The sequence below is a fragment of the Pongo abelii genome, chromosome 8 (assembly GCF_028885655.2).
Source record: "Pongo abelii isolate AG06213 chromosome 8, NHGRI_mPonAbe1-v2.0_pri, whole genome shotgun sequence".
NCBI classification, from domain to species: Eukaryota; Metazoa; Chordata; class Mammalia; order Primates; family Hominidae; genus Pongo; species Pongo abelii.
The window spans coordinates 125,131,390-125,151,746 of record NC_071993.2 but is presented as its reverse complement, the minus strand read 5'-3'; the positions used below and the strand labels follow the sequence as shown (position 1 = coordinate 125,151,746).

General features: G+C 39.2%; 1 protein-coding gene across 8 annotated transcripts in view; it reads right to left on the bottom strand.

The window, feature by feature from the left end:
- Positions 1-20,357, bottom strand: part of LOC100449428 (protein CASC2) — a 162,750-nt gene that overhangs the window by 96,007 nt on the left and 46,386 nt on the right. For 2 of the 8 annotated variants that reach the window (XR_008510660.2, XR_008510658.2), the window contains exon 6: positions 443-15,624. The exons of 2 other annotated variants lie outside the window; for them this stretch is intronic. The gene's annotated coding sequence lies outside the window, so the exon portion shown is untranslated. 4 more of the 8 variants (XR_010141630.1, XR_008510653.2, XR_008510657.2 and 1 more) reach the window with 3 other exon arrangements.

The window sequence follows — 20,357 nt, the reverse complement described above, 5'->3', positions numbered from 1 at the left end:
AGTTTCCACCATTGAATTCAGAACAAAAAGTACTTCCTATGATTTGTTTTTGGGTCATTTCTGTGGCTATTGGGGGAATCACTAGGCTGGACATGAACATAAGACAATTAAAAACACAATATAGGTACTACACTAAGAAGAATTCAACCTAAATGAAAGATAACAAGCTATTAAAAATCTGGATTCCATGTTAAAAGAATGGCTGAAACTAATGACATTTAATTATCGGTTTAATCTCACAGATTTTGCCATTCTCACATATACATATCAACATTTGTTTTAGGTGAAAATAAGCAAGATTGCACATGACCATTCAATACTGTAGTTAAGATTTGTTCCACGGAAAGATTTTTAAAATAAAATCAGTGAAAAATACTATGAAAAAATGCTTATGCTGAAGATATTCTTTCTTTCTTAAAGCAGGGGAAAGTTCATGATGTAGTTTTGTGTTTTTTTTTTTTTTTTTTTTTTTTTGAGACAGAGTCTCTGTCACCCAGGCTGGAGTGCAATGGTGCGATCTCAGCTCACTGCAAACTCTGCCTCCTCGATTCAAGCGATTCTCCTGTCTCACCCTCCAGAGTAGCTGAGATTACAGGTGCCCACCACCACACCCAGCTAATTTTTGTATTTTTAGTAGAGACAGGGTTTCACCATGTTGATCAGGCTGGTCTCGAACTCCTGACCTCAGGTGATCCACTGGCCTCGGCTTCCCAAAGTGCGTGAGCCACCGTGCCTGACCAATGTAGATGGTTTTTGGATATTCATCTCTGGGTTGTCGTTGAGAGTTTGACAGTACAAAGATGAACACCCTGCACAGAAAATGCAGCAACCTCAATGCACACACCTGACCAGGTTGTCAGTCCACCCACGCCAACGAAGGTTGAGATTGCATCAAGGAAGCCAAGTCCTCTACACAGTATGGCTACTGAGAAATTATGAAACAGTTCATTTGGCAAAGAAATGGCCCAGGTTATTCCACTTTGCAATCCTGGCCAGCAGTCCCAACCAGAGGAGCAGGCGCGGCCGCATGCAGACTGGCAGCACCAGCATTCTTTATGATTTGCCCCCAGTCAAGTGGGTGAGCACCTGTTTGGAAGGCTGATTAATCAGTAATTCAAGATCAAAATCATAAAATTAAAAGACAGAGTTCAATCATATCATGTAATAGAAGGAATGTCCTAATGGCTATGGTGCCCAACACAGGATATAAAGCGAGTGTAAAAGGCAAGATGACCCCTCCTCCACAAACCTGGAGGAAGTGACTTAGTCATTTTATGCCAAAGCCCAGAAGGTTCTCTACTCCAAACCTCCAAACAATAATAGTTTACCAAGTCTTCCCTGGTGCTGCCGAATAAGGCTGTCACGCCAGCAAACTGCTAGGATTTACTTTTTTTAAGAATTGCCAGCCAGACATGTCAAAATGCACACGGAGCCTCCTAGCAGGGACACTTCAGATTTCTAATTTGGCAATGGTCTCCACTCTTTCCTGACACTGACAGCTGATTCCTGAAAACAGGACTGCTCCGCAAATGCTGCCCGGTTCAGTGAAAGTGAAGAAGGACACCTTCACACAGTCTCTCCCATCGGGGCGGTCCTCAGTTTCAGGACAGCCAAATTGAATAATCATAAAGACAGGGCACCAACTGGTCTCCATCCCATCTGAGGGCCTTCCGCTGCAGTGTGTCTTTGAAATCCATGTGAGGATCACTCTTTGGCAGAGGCCTCTCTGCTCACACCCTCTGGAAGCTGCGTCCTTTGGCCAGGACTCGGTGAAGCAATTTAGGCAATTGCTTTGTTCCCAAGCAGCTTTCAAAGGATGGGAGTTGGATCCTGAACCTTTTTCGCCATATATTTATGTCTGGCTAGTGAAGATTCTTTCATGACTGTTGGAACAGACATGATTGCAACAATTCTGAGCTTGGCTTGATGAATCATGCAGAATATTCACTTGAGTTTTCTTATATGCTCCCCTGAACAATACTATGTCCCTCATAGACTCAAAGACCTCAAAATTTCCCAGTGATGTTACAGGAAGCACTTTTTAAAAATATGTTTTGCTCACAACTATATTCTACTGAGATACACCACAGGTGTCTTTGCTCTGATCACTTTTTACCTGTTTTGAAAGAGAAACTAGATAAAGAAAGCCTATGAGGAATTACCTGATAATTCTACATCCAGAAAAAAAATCATATTTGTTTTCTCTACCTTTAAGAGCTTATTTTCTCCAGTATTTTTTTCTTTAGCAGGGTTGTATTATCCTTTATAATTTCCAAGGAATGTAGAAAACTCCAAGGACATTCCAAAAATTGTTATTATTATTATTTTTTGAGACCGAGTCCTGCTCTGTTGCCCAGGTTGGAGTGCAGTGGCACGATCTCCGCTCACTGCAAGCTCCGCCTCCCGGGTTCACGCCATTCTCCTGCCTCAACCTCCCGAGTAGCTGGGACTACAGGTGCCCGCCACCACGCCTGGCTAATTTTTGTGTGTGTGTGTATTTTTAGTAGAGGGGGTTTCACCGTGTTAGCCAGGATGGTCTCGGTCTCCTGACCTTGTGATCCACCCGCCTCGGCCTCTCAAAGTGCTGGGATTACAGGCGTGAGCCACCGCGCCCGGCTAAAAATTGTTATTATTACTACATCCAGATGAGGAAACTGAGGACCTTTTTGTTAAAGGAAGCCCAGCCCGCCACTAGCACAGCTGGGGTGAGACCATGTGAAGATCCATCCGTTTATCATTAGAACCCAATACAATGTGAGTCTGTCCTCACTGTGATGAGACCAGAGCCCAGCATCCCATCAACCTGTCCCAAAAGTGAGAATTTGGTAGGTGGCTAAGAATTTTAGGGCAATTATTTCACAGAAAAACCATAGCCATACACTTCTACAGAAATAGCAAACTCTTCTGCTGGAACATCTCCCTATACTAGATGCTTTGATCTGGCATTTCTCATCTTTATCACTTCCTTAACTCAGTTGCTTTCATTGTCTTTTTGAGATAAGTGACTTTTGTAGTTGGACAATGGGAGATGGTAAGAAAATCAGGAATTCACTAATGAGTCCAGAAACTGCAGTGCTCAAAATCTATACACACATATACATATTAATTAAAAACCAAGTCAGTATTTTAAAAAATCTGTGTAGCTTCTTAGTAATTGAAACATAACACAAATGAATACACAGTACTCAGCACAGTGTCTTGCACATATTAGTGCTCAGGAAGTAGTTTTAGTGAATCTCATTTTAGGGTACAGGATCTTTGCAAGTCTACATGGTGTGTGCATTTGGGGTATTTGGCAACAGCAACAAAAGAGCACATCTTTCTTTCTCTGAACAGAGTTGTAGCTGCTCACACTGATGTTCCTTCACTTCTATTAGGTTGGTACAAAAGTAATTACGGTTTTTGCCATTACTTTTGCACCAACCTAATAATTTCATACCATGTCTTTTGCTCATCCCTAGCTAACAAGGTCTGCTAGATGCTGTTTGTAAATTTTCATGAAATGAATATAATATTTAAGAAAACTGAGCAATAACATTTTAATGTAAATATTATACATATACTATGTAATAATAATATAAAACAGAACGTCATGTTGCAAAAGAGAAAAGCAATGGAACTTATGTTGACTTTAGAGCTGGGTTAAAAGCCACCCTTAGAACCACAATCTGATGATCCTACATTTCCGAATCACTTTGGGGTTCACAGATGTTTCATGATCGTTGGCCTTTAAGGGCGCTTAGTTGTTTCAGCAATGGGAGCCCTGCCGACCCACAGCAGATGCCCTGGGTAGGAGGGGTAAGATTTTTCTGGTCAGAGGAGTTTTGTTCAAAATGGGAAATCCCCTGAGATACACTGATAGGAAATTTTAATATTTTTTAACAATTAGCTTATACAAGTGCTTAAAGTGAAAGCAGGTAGTCCTCAATGCTCCAATATATTGATTGAATTTCTTAATGGAAAAAAAGGAAGAAAAAAATTCCTAATTGTCTCCTGCTAACTGACAAAGCAGTAGCATATGCTGGATGATCAATTTCTTTGCAGTATTGTTGCTCAGGTAGAATTGCCTCTGTCTTTAAAACAGAATACGCATCAACGAAATCATAAACAGGTCACTCACAGCAAGTCAAAGAGGACTGATTCTAGGGCAGTCCTTTTAAATGACCTTATTTCAAATACTCAGCTTTTATTGACATCTTAGTGTTCTCTCAGCAGACAGAGTAGCTCCTTGAATTGAAAGCCTGCAACTGTTTTTGTGACGGAACTATTGATTTTTTCCTTCTGATATAACTTCACATATCAGACTGAGTTTCACACCCCATATCCATCAATACCAAATAATTTTTAAAGACCCCCTATAGGAGTCATCTGTAGGCCACATATGTATATAAATATATGTCACAGGTTTTTTTTATTCCTAAGACTACATGATAACAAGGAGCATGTCATAATAAAGTTAATGTATTTATTTAATACAAAGTTTGCCTCTTTTATACCAGGTGACGTTCCTTCCATGCTGAAAATACCAGGAGCTGCCAATCCCATGCGAAGAATGGACATGGGGACGTGAATTTCTCATTTGATTTTTTTTAACTGCATATTCAGAGAATTTATTATTCCATTTTTTAATTAAAGAAGAGCCTTGCTATCAAAATGCTCTCCTACACATCCTTTTGCACTAGGTAGCACAAACACAGTTTGAGATGGAAACAGGCTGCCCAACGTACTTATTAAGGAACTTTCCTGGCGAACCACTGAAAAATATCCTCAAGTGTGACCATCACATCTGCATCAAGTTATGAAAAAAGTAAGGCTTGTTAACCTGCTGTTTGGAAACCAGAACACTTTTATCAGTTCATATAATTGCTAACCCCTTATTCACTGCTCAACGCTGGAGAGTTCTTTACCTCCTAAGATCCCACTAATTGCTGACAGATTTGATTTCTCCCTGACAGCAGGAGTCCTGTTTCTGGCCTTTACATCAAGTAATTGCTTTATTTTTCTCCCTCTGCTCTAAAAAACGGAATTCCCTTCTCCTCTGCTTGAACCCCTTTAATGGCTTCTTTCTCTGTTATTAAATCCTTGCCATTTAAATCACATTTAGCGATGTTTTGAATAACTGATTCCAATTACTAAGGCTCTTACCAAGAAGCAGCTGAAAACGCAAGTCATTACTTGCCCACAGACAAGCGGCTACACCTTGCAGCCAAGTCTCTGGTGAACTGTATTGTATTTCTCCTCAGTACGGGGCAATTTATACTCAAAGAAGGCTGATGTCCAGCAAATACACAGCCGCCGGAGCTGTCTGACACTATCATTTGTGCATAATGGATATTAGATTTTATATTTATTTTATAAATAGCCCCGTTCCTTAAAGAAACCATTCCCTTCTTCCCATAGCGGCCGAGGGAGGCCACGTGGAACAACAGCAGAGATAAGTAGTGACCGCCCCATGACCCACCGTTAGGGTGCTCTTCAAAGTCTAATAAAAGCCACGGCTGGGCCCAAACAAACAGAGCGATGGAGCTGCCGCCTCTGCCAGGGACAGCACTCCGCATTGTCAGAATTTGCTTTGACAGTCCAGTTTGTTTTCCCTTGACGTTGTGGAGTTTGGGAAAAAAAAAAAAAAAAAAAATCCCTGCCATCTTGTCTTCCCTCTCTTCCCATGATGTTGAATGTTGCTGTCCTTTTTTTATTTTTTATTTACTTGGCAAAGGGATGTATCTGATAAATTTCATGACGCAACCATATTTCTCCTATCATTTCAGGATTTAAGGTGTTGTGTGAATCCTATTTCTCAATCCCATTGGCTGTAAGATGACCAAAACCTGTTCATTTTGGTAAATTTCATCTGACACAGTGGTTTGGCCTCACTAAAATGATGTATTTTTCTGCCCCATTTGCATTGATGAAATATGATTTTCTAGGGCATATTTAATGCAGAAGAGCCTCTGTTACCCAGGGTATGTTAGTAGGTATGGCATAATTTATACCTCTTCAGAATTTTTATTTTAAACATTGAATAACCAATTAATTGTGTAAACACATGTATAATGTGTTGGGTTTCAGTGGTACATCAGGTAATCATGACACAGCCTGGCTATCATGGTTACCAGGCAGATCTAACTTAATGAACTGGCAAATGTGAAGGCAGAGCTCATCCTCCTAATTTGATTAACCAACTGTTCAGCTATGACTGGGGCTAAGGAACGTTATCACTAATTTCCAACTTGAGGTTATCAGCGAAATTGAAATGTTTCTCAATTCTATGTATGACACATAAATGTGAAAAGAGTTTTGTGTGTGGGGCTGTATTCAGGAAGTTTAATAAATGACACCACTATCAAAATAAATTGTTCGTGTGACAATTATCTCATATATTGTGCTATACTTTTCTCTACTTTTGTAGGGGTTCAACAGGGGTATAAGTAAATTCTGCACAAAATAGAGTGATGACTTTTCTTCCTAAATCCATGGAGATTTTGGTTTTCATCTTTTCATTAAAGTAGGCAGTTTAAGAAAGACTTTTGAAACTCATTATTCTATTATTTGATCATCTTCAAAACAGTGACAAAAACCACAAATGTCTAGAAGGATGTACATGAGGTGTCAGAATGACTCACGCTGCTTGCCATGTGCCCATGGAGATTCAGGAGAGGCACAGGCACAAAGAAAGAGACAGAAGCAGCAAATTCACCTGGGATTTTGCATTTTCCATTTCTAAACATTGCCTCTTCAATTATTTATGTTTGATATTTGTGAAAAGTGATACCTTGGATGGCCCAGAAACCCCAGTCTTAATATTTGTCTGTGGAGAGAAGGATGCCAGAGCAGTGGCACTGCCCATTCTGGAGTCTGGATTATTAATGTGTTTCTAACCTAAAGGCCAGTAGCTCATTCCTTCACTACCAGGGTGGTGCTTTTTCATCCACAGAGACAAGAAACTTGTTATGATTCTGAGACTGAGTACATATAGCAGAGATGGCCCAGCCTTTCCCAGCATCTATTATAAATAGGTAGCCCTCCATTTTTACCCAACACCATGCCTGTCTTACACCTCCTAGGCTCTTTGTTGAGAAGTCCATTTGCCAAGGGACTACCAAAACCTCAGAGCTTCTCTTAGGAAGGGTCCCAAAGGAGCACCCCAGGGCAAACAGTGTACTGGAAGGGTCGTCAAGACTAAGCAGCTTTTGGGCTTTAAATGCAAACTCATTTTATCAGACAGCTAGGGGGCAGGGGAGAGTTATTAGAGCTGTTTCAGTAGTGAGGAAAACAAGATAAATCAGCCAGGCTGTTACACTGACAAAACTGTAATGTAGATGAATGGTCACTACAGTGCTTCAGGGCTCAGAATTTGGAGCCAGAAGGCATATATTTGAAATCTGCTATTTATCAGCTATGTAAACTTGGGCAGGTTACTTAATATCTCTACCTCTATGTCCTAATCTCTAATAGGGATAATTGTAATAGCATCTACTTTATAAGATGGAGGATTACATGAATTAAGCTTGGAGAACAGTTAGAACATGCTCCTGACATGCTATAAAATCACCAAAAGTACAGCTTTCATGAGTCCACACCAGCGCTGCCTCTCCCTGACCATGTCCCCTCCCTGAGTGATATTCCCTTCTCCTTAGCTGCTAGTACCACTCAGAGTCCTCCTGTGTTTGCTTTCTTTTTCCTTTCCCATCAAAACTCATGCTCCAAAGCTTTATTTAGTTTAAGGGAGAAAATGTTAGTATCTTGGGTCATTCTTACCAAAGATATTTGTGCATTAATAGGGATATAAAACTAGGACAAATGAAATATAAATGGTGGCCTCTTAGATGGCAGCCAAGAGGTTTGTGGATATAGAGAGATAGAATGGGGTCTTCCCAGAGTTCTGAATTTATGCTATTCAGGGGGCTGCCTCCTCCATGTGTTGAAGGTTACCCTGACTGTAGTACACTCCTTGTGAACAGAGAAAGATGTTTATCTACTACTTTATTTTACAGAACAACCCCAACAGGCCACAGTGCTATTTGATCTGCCTGTCCTGCACTTAGAAAACCCTTTGAGAATGAGATGAAATGGGTGAACTGCTTTCTGGGCATGGAATCAGACTGTCTCTCCATTGGTTGAAAAGATGTGACAACATTCATATCCTACTCAATGGAACTCTTGACAAGGGTAAAGGATAATTTGCAAAATGCTTTCACTTGCATTTCATTACTACAATTTTACAAATGTTTCAGCTTTCCATGTGGCAAAGTTTCATTTTGATCCTGAATATCTCCACAGAGTAGTATCAACAAGGATGGATGAACTTGTACCTCTTTTCAAAAGACAAGAGGATTTTGATGTAAGTGACATTCTGATGTGTTTAGTTTAGGAGAGGTGCTATGGCCATGAAGGAGCCAGTAACCCACTGTTGTTCCTGAGGACAAGTGAGCCATCCTTCAGGTCTTGGGGAAAGTGACCTGGACTAAGATCCAGGACACTTGGCTTCCCAGTGATGAACTGGGTGGCCTTTGCAAGTCCTTTCCTTCTGCTCTGAGTCTCCTTAGTCATAAAGAGTTGAACTAAGTGATCTTCACAAGTTCCTTCCACCTTCAACATTTAATGTTTTGAAATTAATCAGTCTTCCGTTTCCAGGGATCTAGTTTTGGGTTGCTTAGCCTATTTATTTATGTCTAGGTATTCAGCTAGACAGAGAAACACACTATTATTTAGAACACAATATACAGATATTAAAGATACAAAGTATAATATTATTAAAGAGTATGTTAAATACTCCAAATAATTCTATCAGGCTGTGTGTGTGTATACAGTGTACATATTCAGCCACAGTTACTCACTCTAAACTAGCTCTACTAAGACCATCCTTGCTTCTCTAGAGCTAGCCTTAGTAAAATACTTAAAGAGTATACGAGGGGAATTCTGAGCTTATCAGAGCAAAGTGCCTCAGCGGTACAATGTTTCCTTAAACATTTGTAGCTGTTTACAAGAAGGAGACAAAACTGATGAGACTACTACATCTTTACCTTGGAGTTCTCCAAGAAGGCAATTCTTTGTAGCCTTCATCTTTGAAACAAGCTTTAGATCTTATCAGGAAGATACTTTTTTTTGTTCAACAGTAATATTTTTTTGACTTGAATTTAAAGATAAGCCAGATGTATAATATAGCATTCATTATTATTATAATATTGCCTGTTATATTTAATATAAATTATAACAATGCAGCATTAGTATTGACCAAAATTGTTGGGCTCTTGAGTGTTTGAAAGTTCTTTATAATCTGGTAAAACTATCGTGAAATTCACTTAGAGCATTCTATTTAACAGACCACATCTGTGCCCTTAATGAATAGTAATTAAAACTCACAGCAGCATTCCCATTAGGTGATGAAGAGTTATTATACACACTCTCTAAAACAGGTAGGCTTTAGACCATGTAGTCTGCCCTTCTATGTGGATGTCAAATGCAGGAGGAAATGAAGACTTAATTAGTATTTTTCCATTTTTAGAGGACTAGGTACTTTTTTCCAAGTAAGTGTTAAGTCTGAGGATCAAAATTCTGATTTGATCATTTTCAGTATAGCATGGAGTGGTGGATAAGTACCAGTGGTAGATTCTAGTCCTGGTTCTTTAACTAAATGGTTGTATGATTGGCCTCTGGTAGGACATCTGTCCTCTTAACCTCGGTTCCTCATCTGCAGGACAGGATGGATTAAATCCTGACCAAGATCATGTTTGGCTCTAATAAGCAGTGAATTTCTCCCACCTCAATACTCCTGGCCTCAGCCCCAGGGGCCAGTGGCATTTGCTTGTAGGTTCTGAGCCTCTCATCCTCACATATCTTGCCTGGCCTGTGGCTCCTGACTCTTCACCAGACAATGGATCTTCAACTGCCTCTGTCACCAATGTCTTCTGGGCCCAATCTGCTGTCAATCAGCAGCTCTGACCTACAACTTGCAATGAATTTCTTGGCTATGGTGAGACTTCATGGGTCTGAACACTTTTTATCTTCCTGGTCCTTTCTTTAGTTCCCTTGGTCCCTGGTCCTGCCCCTGCAGGATGTTGCTATTCCCCAAGATGACCATGATTCTTTCTGCAAGGTGCATCTTGTTCAGCTTCCTCCAGACACTGACTTTGAAACAAGGACTCTAATGCAAGTAGTTTATTTGGGAGGTGAAGGAAACAGGAAAAGGGAAGTAGAAAAAACAGACAGGGAGGTAATTTAACCAAAACATGGAGCATTATCAAGCAGGCTACCATGACCATGGTGAATACCTGGACCTTAATGCCAAAGGGAACTCTGGAAGCCAATGGAGAGCATGTGCTCAGCATTACGGCCCTGATGGGTGAGGGAACTGGGGTATTTATGCACCAACTCACATCATCATCCAGTGAAAGAGAGGGTTTTTAATTCTCAGGCACTTTCTACCCACCCACGCTTAGACAGAGTGGATTCTGCCCACCAGAGAAGACCCTCAGGTAGAGAGGTGCCAGCGTTGGTGACAAAGAGCATGAAGGCCAGTGGTGAGATAGAGGGGATCCGTGCAGGCTCTCCCAGCACACCTGGGGTCAGATAGAGCACCTGGGAGGCCATCGCTTTAAGGATTCTAACCATCATGTAAAAGAACTCAGTGATGAAAACCATCTGTCAGACTCTTCTGCACCAGCCCATGTCCCAGCTTGGCCACCCTTCCTTTCCTCCCAGCGTCTCTCATTCCTTTAGCTATCTTTCCTTCTTGTGACCTTGCTCTTCCAGCTCCCAAATTATTGCCTCTTTTCTCAGCGGATGACCAGCCTTTGTCCCAGGGCTGAGTTTTCTGCTCCAAATATCTGGCATTTCACTGCCATTTCTGCTTTGGTTCTCTCTGAACTGTCCTGTGAAAAATCCAGTGACAAGTCAGGAATGGGAACATTCCAACATTTCTCTGACTTTTCCTAGTTTGGCCTCAGATAGGAGTAAGGTCAAAGGGGTCTGATCATGTAATACCTCTTATTTATAGGTCACTTTACAGTTTATGAAGGAATCTCATGGAACTTTATTAAAAGGGCGTGGAGGTTAGAATCAAAAGCATTGCACTTGCATCTTGGTTCTTTCAGGTACTAACTCTGCCCAGTGATGTTAGACAAGTGATTTCTCCATGATGTGTTGCTTTCCTTGTCTATAAAATTGTAATAATCATGGTGATACCTGTTGTTCTCACTTCCCAGAGGTTATTGCCAGGTTCAGCATGGCCATGGGCCCTGGAGAACCATCCAGAACTCACTCTATACCTCAGTTATCTGATTTTTCGCAATTTTAGTGTTCACAGCAGCCTTGGGAGAAGGTAAGTGAGATTGTTTTCATTGTTTTAAGGAAACAGAGAAGCTCTTCTGAGTCAACTGCCAGAATCTGTAGTTCTCAAATGCATGCAAAGAATTATTGTAGCTTCACATCAAATCATATTTAAAAGACATTTGTAATGTTACATTCTTGAAGAGAAAAGCAAATGCATGACATTCGTTGAATAAGTACAGTCACAAATCTGAGATCTTGGAACAACTGAGAGAGTATGATACTTGAGTCATTTAGAAAAAGTTTTACTCTCCGTCTTAAAATTAGCCACCTAGTTAACATGATCAGTCATTTGAGATACTAAAAAGCATTAATACGGCTGGCTGAGAAAGCAAGAACTATGTACTTATCTGTTATTGCTCTTTTTTAAAAAAATCTCTCCAATGATTTTTAATTTCCTAGATAGGGGGCAGTCAGCCTTTTGAAGAAACTCATTTATTTCAGCATCACTCTGAGTTCCTAATGTAAACGTCTTTAGGGGCTGATTTGGAGAAAGTAGGACAAGATATACAAGACATTTCCACTATTGCCTGGAGGCAATTTGCATCTCTTAAAGATGAAGAGGCAGAGGTTAAACATAAGCTGAAACTCATCATGACTTATATACCATGAGATTTTTTTATATATCATTTCACACAAATCCATTTTTAAAAGTTGAATATGTCATTTTTAAAGTCAAATATCTGCAAAGGAAATTGGACTGACCCGAAACCGCCTTCAGTGTTTAATGGTAAAGGATGTTGTGAAATCTGAAGCAATTTTGTTTTCCATGCACACATTCTTTTTTAGGAAGAAAATCTTTCTTTGCTCCACATTCCTCTTTGTGCCCACAGAAATGCTTGATTTGGTTTGGTATGAGTCAAACAAACTATTCTCATCACAAGTGGAGCAAAGAAAAAAAAGAGCTTTTCATTCAACTTATGGGTTCTGGAAAAAATTGTGTAAAAGCAGGCTATGTAACCGTAGTTGTTGGCCACTCTTCTGTGAGCTATCTGTAGAATAGTTATTTTTTCCTGCACCCAACAGAAAATAAAGGGGCACAAAAAGTTCAGCCTATTACAGTTTAGGGAATATAGAAAAGTGCTTATAGAACTCCTTTTTTTTTCCCTATCCTATGAATGTTCATGCATGTCTACGGAGAATTCTTTCTCTTCTCTTTCCATGCTTCCCCCAAGATTGTGCCCCGTCAGCCTAGCAGGTTTAATAGGTGAACTACAAGACAGGAACAAGACAGCGTTAGATATGGTTATATCTAACACTGAATTTCATGTGATGGCATGCACTACCTATTAAATCACATCTATCACTTGTGCTGTGATTTGGTTAACACATTGTATAGGAATAATTATGATTCTTAGATCATACTATTTAAAGGTGGATGTTTAATAAGAAGGAAGTTAAGATGAGCCAAAGATAGGAATGGCAAGATTAGCTATTCCCTCTACTGCAGAAAGCTTCTTAGCAAATGAAAATAAAAATACCATCAATGATCACAGGGAAATCAAACTAAAACCTCCACAAATCCTCCTAGAGATTGTTAAATCCAATCATCCAGGATAACAATTTGGAGAGAATGGAATAACTTCTCCATGCACTAGGACACAATTATGGTCAACTCTGAAGCTCTTTAAAATATTGAGTGTAGAGGCAAAGCTGGGATATGAAAATGAGAGCTTAAATAGGCCCAAAAAATCAAAGGAGATTGGAACACCAGGGAAGAGTCTCATGGTTTCATTGATGGTGGAGTCAGCAGGCCAAGGGAGCTTCGTGAGTTCCAGAAAATATCTTGGGAAAATCTCTTAGGATCCTAAATCCAGGAAGAAATGGAAAATGCCATTCTGTCTGCCCACCTGCCTCCAAGCAAGACCACACCAAAACTTTTTAAAAATCCCGTGGAGTATCCACATTGCAATTTAGTAGCATTGTTGTATAAGAAACCTTGAGAAAAATTTTCCCTTCCAATAAACCAACATTGACCTAAAAAGAATTAGTTAACAGCTCTAAAATCATCACTGATTCTCAGATGGGAGTTGAACAATGAGAACACATGGACACAGGGAGGGGAACATCACACACTGGGGTTTGTTGGGGGGTGGGGAGTAGGGGAGGGATAGCATTAGGAGAAAAACCTAATGTAGATGATGGGTTGATGGGTGCAGCAAACCACCATGGCACATGTATACCTATGTAACAAACCTGCACATTCTGCACATGTATTCCAGAACTTAAAGTATAATAAAATAAATAAATAAATAAATAAACAAACATTGTACAGAAGAGCCGGGCACCATCATTCGCAATGCCTTTGGAAATGAGTTGTGGATGTTTTGTCATACTGGTTTGAGATCTTGTTGGTAGAAAACACTAACCAATAAGTAAATGTCAAAAAATGAAAAAAGTTTTCCACTATGTTCTGTTTTCATTTAAAAAATACATTTAATAAGTCTCTAAAGGAGAACAGGATGGCCACGTTAGAACACTGCCAAACTTATAAACTTCAACAGTCCCACATACTGAGATGAACAGAAAAATGCATTTCACAGGAAATAAAATACATTTTTCGTCTTCTGGGTTTGTTGAAGAAGAAGAAGAAGTAAAAACCCACATCTGTCCCAAATTTCTTTGAAGAAACTGAATGCCATTCAGTTTTCCTAAGCCAACAGGCTTACCCTTTCTACTGGGTTACCGTAGATGGCTTTGTAAAACTAACTTTAATGCTATAATCCAACAAAATCAAGGAGACAAATTGAAAAATCTTTGTCTCTACTAACATCTTGGGAATGGAAATAACATTTTTCTCAGATGTAGGAAGAACATCAATATAAGTAATTAAATATTTATCGGGTTGTTCACCAAAGGGTTGCATACCATAAATACAGCATTTTATGCCTTTATAGTATCATTTTAAAAATGGGGATAATCATAGCCATTTCATAGTTCTTATGAAGATCATGTAAATTAATGTGTATAGCTATACAAATATAAGATGCATTTATTGTTATTCAATTTTATATTAGATTATGGCAGCATAAAGAAATGAGTAACAGCATGGACTCCCGAGCAATATTCCTAGGGTTCAAATCTTTGCTCTGTTTCTCGCTGTTTAACCTTGGGCAGGTTTCTTAACCTGCTTGTGCCTCTGTTTGCTCATTTGTAAAATGTGGATAATAAGAAAATCTACCTCATCTGGTTGTTATAAGGATTAACTGAGTTAATATGGGTAAGCACTTAGTGCCTGGCATGTAGTAAGCATGTTATAAATTATTTCTAGTTCTACTATTGTTGCTTCTGCTTCTGCTGCTGTTGTTATTGTTGGTGTTGTTTGTGTCATTGTTCCAGTCTAACTGCCTCCCTGGGGACAGGCTGCAGCAACCTAAGTGGCCAAGGTTATCGATGAGGATGTCTGAAAGTAAATCCCAGGACTCACATTCTCTGGATTTCTAAGTTGGAGATTAAATGAATGGGACTGCGGTTATCAAGTCCAAAGGGGAGAGGAAAAGAAGGACTATGATTTGAGTCCAGGAAGCTCAGGGAAGCCCATGGGAAGGCCCAGTCTGGAAGTGATTCCTGTACCATGCGGACCAGCAGTGCTTGTGCTTTGTACCTGGTTCCTAAGGCTGCTGTCCAGGGGGTGCCCTGAGGACCCAAGGGCAAGACGCTGGGAACAGATAAAGGCCATCACTTGACCTCCTTCTGAAGGATTTCTTGCTACAAAATAGCAAATGTTGAAAATGTTTTAAAGTGACTCCCTAAAATAGCAAGGAAGTCAGAATTCAGTGTTCAGATAAATAATGCTTTTTGTGCAGTCTTTCCAGAAAAGATACACCTTCAGGTCTACCAAGAGACTATGTCAGTGAAGCTAAGAGTGCTGATTCAGTAGAGAGTCTCCAAGGACTGGATCTGTGTCTGCTTATCTAACTCAGTAAATGTCGTAGAAAAACCTAAGTAAAATCATTGAAGACATCAGTAAACAAAGGGGCAGTTGGCTTTATGTAGACAAGAGGTCTGAAGTGTTGATTTTCAACCACTAGCTGTTTTCTGCATGGATAAAAGAGAATATACTTTTCTTGTGCCTGAATATAGGCCTTTTCTTCTTTTAGGAGAAGATCACTTGAAACTTAGTGGTACTGCTTATTTTTACTTTTATTTTACTTTTCTTCTGAGAAAAAGAGTTAGGGAGAAATTTCCCTTGGATAGTGTCTCTCAAACTTTAGCCAGCTTTAGAAATGTCCAGGGTACTTGTTTAAAAATGCAGATTTCTGGGCCTCACACTATGAATGAATCAACATCTTTGACCTGTGGGGGAAAAGCAAAAAGGTACATAAAAACATTAGGATAAGAAATGTCTTTCAGAAAACTTAATGATATGTGGACTACACCTCTTCATTTACAAAGTTAGAAAAGGAGTCGTGGTGAAATATGTGTCAGATTTTTTGATATAACTATCTCCAAATCTAGTTCCAAAACTTCACTCCATATCAGTCTTTTTTGTTTATTACATTTTATTATGTTTTTGATTATATGTTTTGTTTTTCGTATAATATAGACTTGATTTGTTTCTAAAGAAGGGCATTGTTTTATGGTAGGCAGTTTGTTTGGAATTAATCCACATATAAATAAAGGAATAAATGACTAGGAAAAAATTACAAGAAGTATGAGTGGAAAAACATTAACTGGAGACACGATGTTCCCTCCTTTTTTAATATGTATGTTTTACATAACAGGAAATCCCCCGGTTTATTTTTAAAAGTATGTAACATACATGCTTAAAGAAATAACCATAATCTGCTCTTTCATAAGAATACAGATAAGACCTACTGAAATTCCTAAATACTACATTTTCTGGAAAGTTTCCAGCAATCACAAAGATGGCCTAGTATGAACAAAACTAACATCATCAGAGAAGAGCTACCATGATCTTTAAATTCATAATCCCCATGTATTCTATGACGTGAGGTGAATCTTCTGAAGAGTAGGATATTCCCTGAATTAAAATGGCCCTTATCTTCTACTTTCAATAAATAAATCCAACCTGATGTTTGCACAAGGATGATAGTTTCTGTGCACCCAGGCACTCTTCTTTATATTTTTGGCACCTGTTCTCTCTCCCTTTAGTTTATATCCGAGTTTTGAGGACGGTCTCCCTCCCTTTCCTTCCCTATTATTCCCCAGCCATTAAACACTTATCAGCTCTCTGTCTGAGGAAATCTGAGCATGGTTACATTCAGAATTACTTATGTGTTTGTTTATATGATCAAAATGGATGTAAATGTGCTTTATTCTGCAAAGAAAATTGAATACTTGGATGATATGGTTAAGTAGAAATGATACTAATATGTCATTTTGTTTGAAAACAGAGCCAGGTTAACTGTTATTGTATAAAAAAGTCATTATTCTTTTCTTAAAAAAAATCCAAAGAGAAGTCTTTCCAGATATCATATATATTACATTCTAAACAAGGCATATTAGTCGCACTATTACCCAAGAAACAATGAGAGCCACAATCTGATTGATGCAGAGGACATTTACTTAGATACATCTAAAACCAGAGACGGACAGAGAGGAGCAATTATTGGAATGAATATCTGTGTCTTTATTGATCCAATACATTCAAAAAAAGGCTAATCAATGAATTAGTAAACCTCATGTCATCTGAGGTCATGATTTCTATTTCCACTGTTCATAGATTTCAGATTATATAGCAAGGAAAAAAAACTTTCAGGAGGTCTAGGTCCTAATTCTGACTTTATGACCAATTAGTTCTATAGTATTGGGCAACTAATTAAGTTCTGTTGGATTCAGTTTCCCCTTTGCAAAATAAACGGATTGTACTAAAGGACCCCTAAAACCACCTCTGGCATTAGTACTTTAAAATGAGCATGAGTGTTTCTGTGTGTGTGTGTGTGTGTGTGTGTGTGTGTGTGTGTGTGTCTGCACAAAACTAAGATATCCTCATTTCTTTCTATATAAAAATTCCATATAAATGCCTTTTCTCCATGCCTAATAAAACTAGCAATAAGTAGCTGAGTAACCAATGACATTTTCAACTTGTCCATTTGAATTATAAACAAAACACTATGCAGATCTCATTGTTTCAGAGAAGCCTTCAGTTTGTAGGGTATAGGAATGGAACAGCAGAAAAAGTGAGGTATCCATCTCTCAGTCAAACCAAAGCTATCAACAAAATTAGGTTGACATAAATGATAAAGATCTTGGAGCTGCCTGTTAAAAAAGCTCTGGCAGGAAGAAGTGGGAGCTGTGTGCTTTCTCTGGAAGGTCCTTTGCAACAAAAATGGACAGTTTGCCTTGAAAAATTACTTGTATACTTCCAAAGTCGTTTATATAACCAAGTGAAAATATACAGAAATGCTCTAGCTACAGAAAGAAACTAAATGAATAATGGAGGCAATTTTCCAGATATGGGGTCGGGGAACAGAAATGCTAGATGTTTGACTCACTCTGATTGGCATTCAAACTGAGTGATCCATACACTCAATTCCTTATTGCAAAAAGAAGATCCTTGTGTTCTTTAGGGCCTTAGAGAAAGTAAAGAGAACCATGCCAGCCAAGAAGCACTTTAAAGTGCAATAAATGTTCCTTGTGAACTAAATGTACGTAAGAACTTGTGTGGTGGACACAGATATGCTACTGCTGTAATAATTTCTGTTAAATGCCCTAAAAATGATGCAATGTGCTTCTTACTACTGCAGAAATGCTAAAAGTTTATCCATCATCCTTGTTCTTTTCTTTTTTCTATAACCTCTAACTCAACTAGGCTGCTGAAGGCCTCAGGAGCTTCCACTCCAATGTGTCCATTGGAAGGTACCAGATTAGCCCTAGGATTAATGAACTCTAGTCAACACCCATATGTACTTCCCTCCTTGAGAGGCATGGTCAATATCCCCAGGCACCTTCAAGAATTAATTGATCTATTACTAGTTAGATAGGGAAGCATCATGTAGAGGGAGGGAGGAGGGAAGAGGGAGGGCAATTTGGAAGCACTGCCTTCATCAGAGGCATCGCCATGCAAGTAGGCAGTCATGTCCTCCTCCAAGACGACCAATAAGTTCTCTAACTCAAGGAGCGCCACCTAGCCTAGCAGTGCATAGAGTCTTCCTCATATCCAGTGAGGGAGCTGGAGGCAATGTGTTCCATTTTTTACATAAATGTAGCTCTGCGGGGCATGTAAGCTGACTTTGTACTTCTGAACCACACCGAAGCTGAGATAGTCCCTGAGCAAAAATAAACACAACTAGGGGCTTCTGGAAAATAGCTTAGAAGTTAGAGAAGCTTGGATTTTCTCTTTTATTTTAAAAACAACTGCCTTAAAAAAAACATTTATATTATCCTTATTAAAGTCCAATAATTAGTATCGTAAGAAATTGTTAGCACAGGCAATATGAGAGAGGAAAAGTTTGGTTGTTTAGGGAAATGTTAGTTAATCTGGATGCTATAGGTAAAAGATTCACTTCTCTAAGTAGTAGGCTACTTTGTCTGATTTATTCATCCTACATTATCTTTTCAGTCAGAAAGTGGAAAAAGTTGTTTTAGAAGCCTTGCCATCTTTGTTATTGGTCGTTGGACAACAGTTTTGGTATGTGCCAGATATAATTTCTCCAGGTTTTATTCTACTCGCTTTTGTTTGAAAACATTCGGACAGTGAACTGTTATACAATGAAGTGTATCAAAAGTTCTGTATAAAAAGTAGTTTTGTAAGCAAATTATTCAACATGGGACAACTAATCCTTGCCCTTGACACATAACCTGAAAATGCTTGTCTTCCACCCTTTGCTTAATAAGCTGTTTCTTCCACCCAGACTGCTCTTTTGATGATATTCATGGCTGCATAAACAAATCACATTATTAATTCTATCATTTATTCATTCAACAAATATTTATTGAAAGTATACTATGTGCAAGGTACAGTTCTAGATGGTGGGCGATGAACAAGACATAAAAAATCCCTACCCTCATGGAGCTTCTATTCTATTGGAAAGAGATGAATAATATCAACTTTAAATGGCAGTAGCTAGATAAGCCTAGGTGAGAGGAAGTCTCTGTTATTCTTCCCCTGTTGAAGATCCATCTCTGCCATCACATCCTCTCCTCTTCCTCTCCTGACCTCCCATTTTCATTGACCCATTGCACCAGCACTAGGTAGCTAAGGAAGGGGGTGGCCTGGAAACCCCAGGACAGGAAGCAAGAGAAGGAAGACATGGTTAGCTTGTACATGGATAAAGCTAGCTGAACCCTATATCTAACAGTTCCCCCAGAGCAGTGGCTGGAGTAAGAAGTGGGGCCCAGATTATTTGAAGTAATGTACGAAATATATCTGATAAAGCTACAGAAGAAAGTGTTTTAAGGAACAGGAACAATCAATTGCATCCAATGCTGCTGATAAGATGAGGACCATCAGCAACACTGGAGGTCATGGTGACCTTGACAAGAATAGTTCTGTAGTGATGGGAGCCGAAGGCTGATTCATCCACCTAGTCTCACTCCTCCTCCAAATGGCCATGAAAACATAAAACACAAGATAGTAACCTCATCAACTTCTGCCACATAACCTTCAAATCTATCTTGGCAATCATCCTTTGTTTTTCCTTTTAGTTTCAAGGGAGGTGGCAGTTTCCTTCACACGGATCTAAGGGCTATCCTGCCCTATCCCAACTTCTCAGAATCTTCAGCCTCTTCAGTATTCACTTTTCCACCTAGAGGAAGGCTGAGTCCCATTTAGCCAGCAGCCAGTCCAAAAAAAAAAAAAAAAAATAGGAAGAGAGTTTTTTAGATATCTAGAATATAAGGAGCCACCAATAGTTTTTATATAGGACAAAGATATAAACAAATTCGCATTTCAGAAACATGACTCTGGCTGATGAGTAGTGAATGAATTAGTGACTAAAGGTAAGTAGCATAGGGTGTGTTGCTCCAACCCAAGCAATACCTGGTGGCAGCCTTTACTGAGAAAGAGGTGGTAAACAGGGGTGATATTAATAATATTGAGCAATCAGTGCTCTAGGGTCACTGGC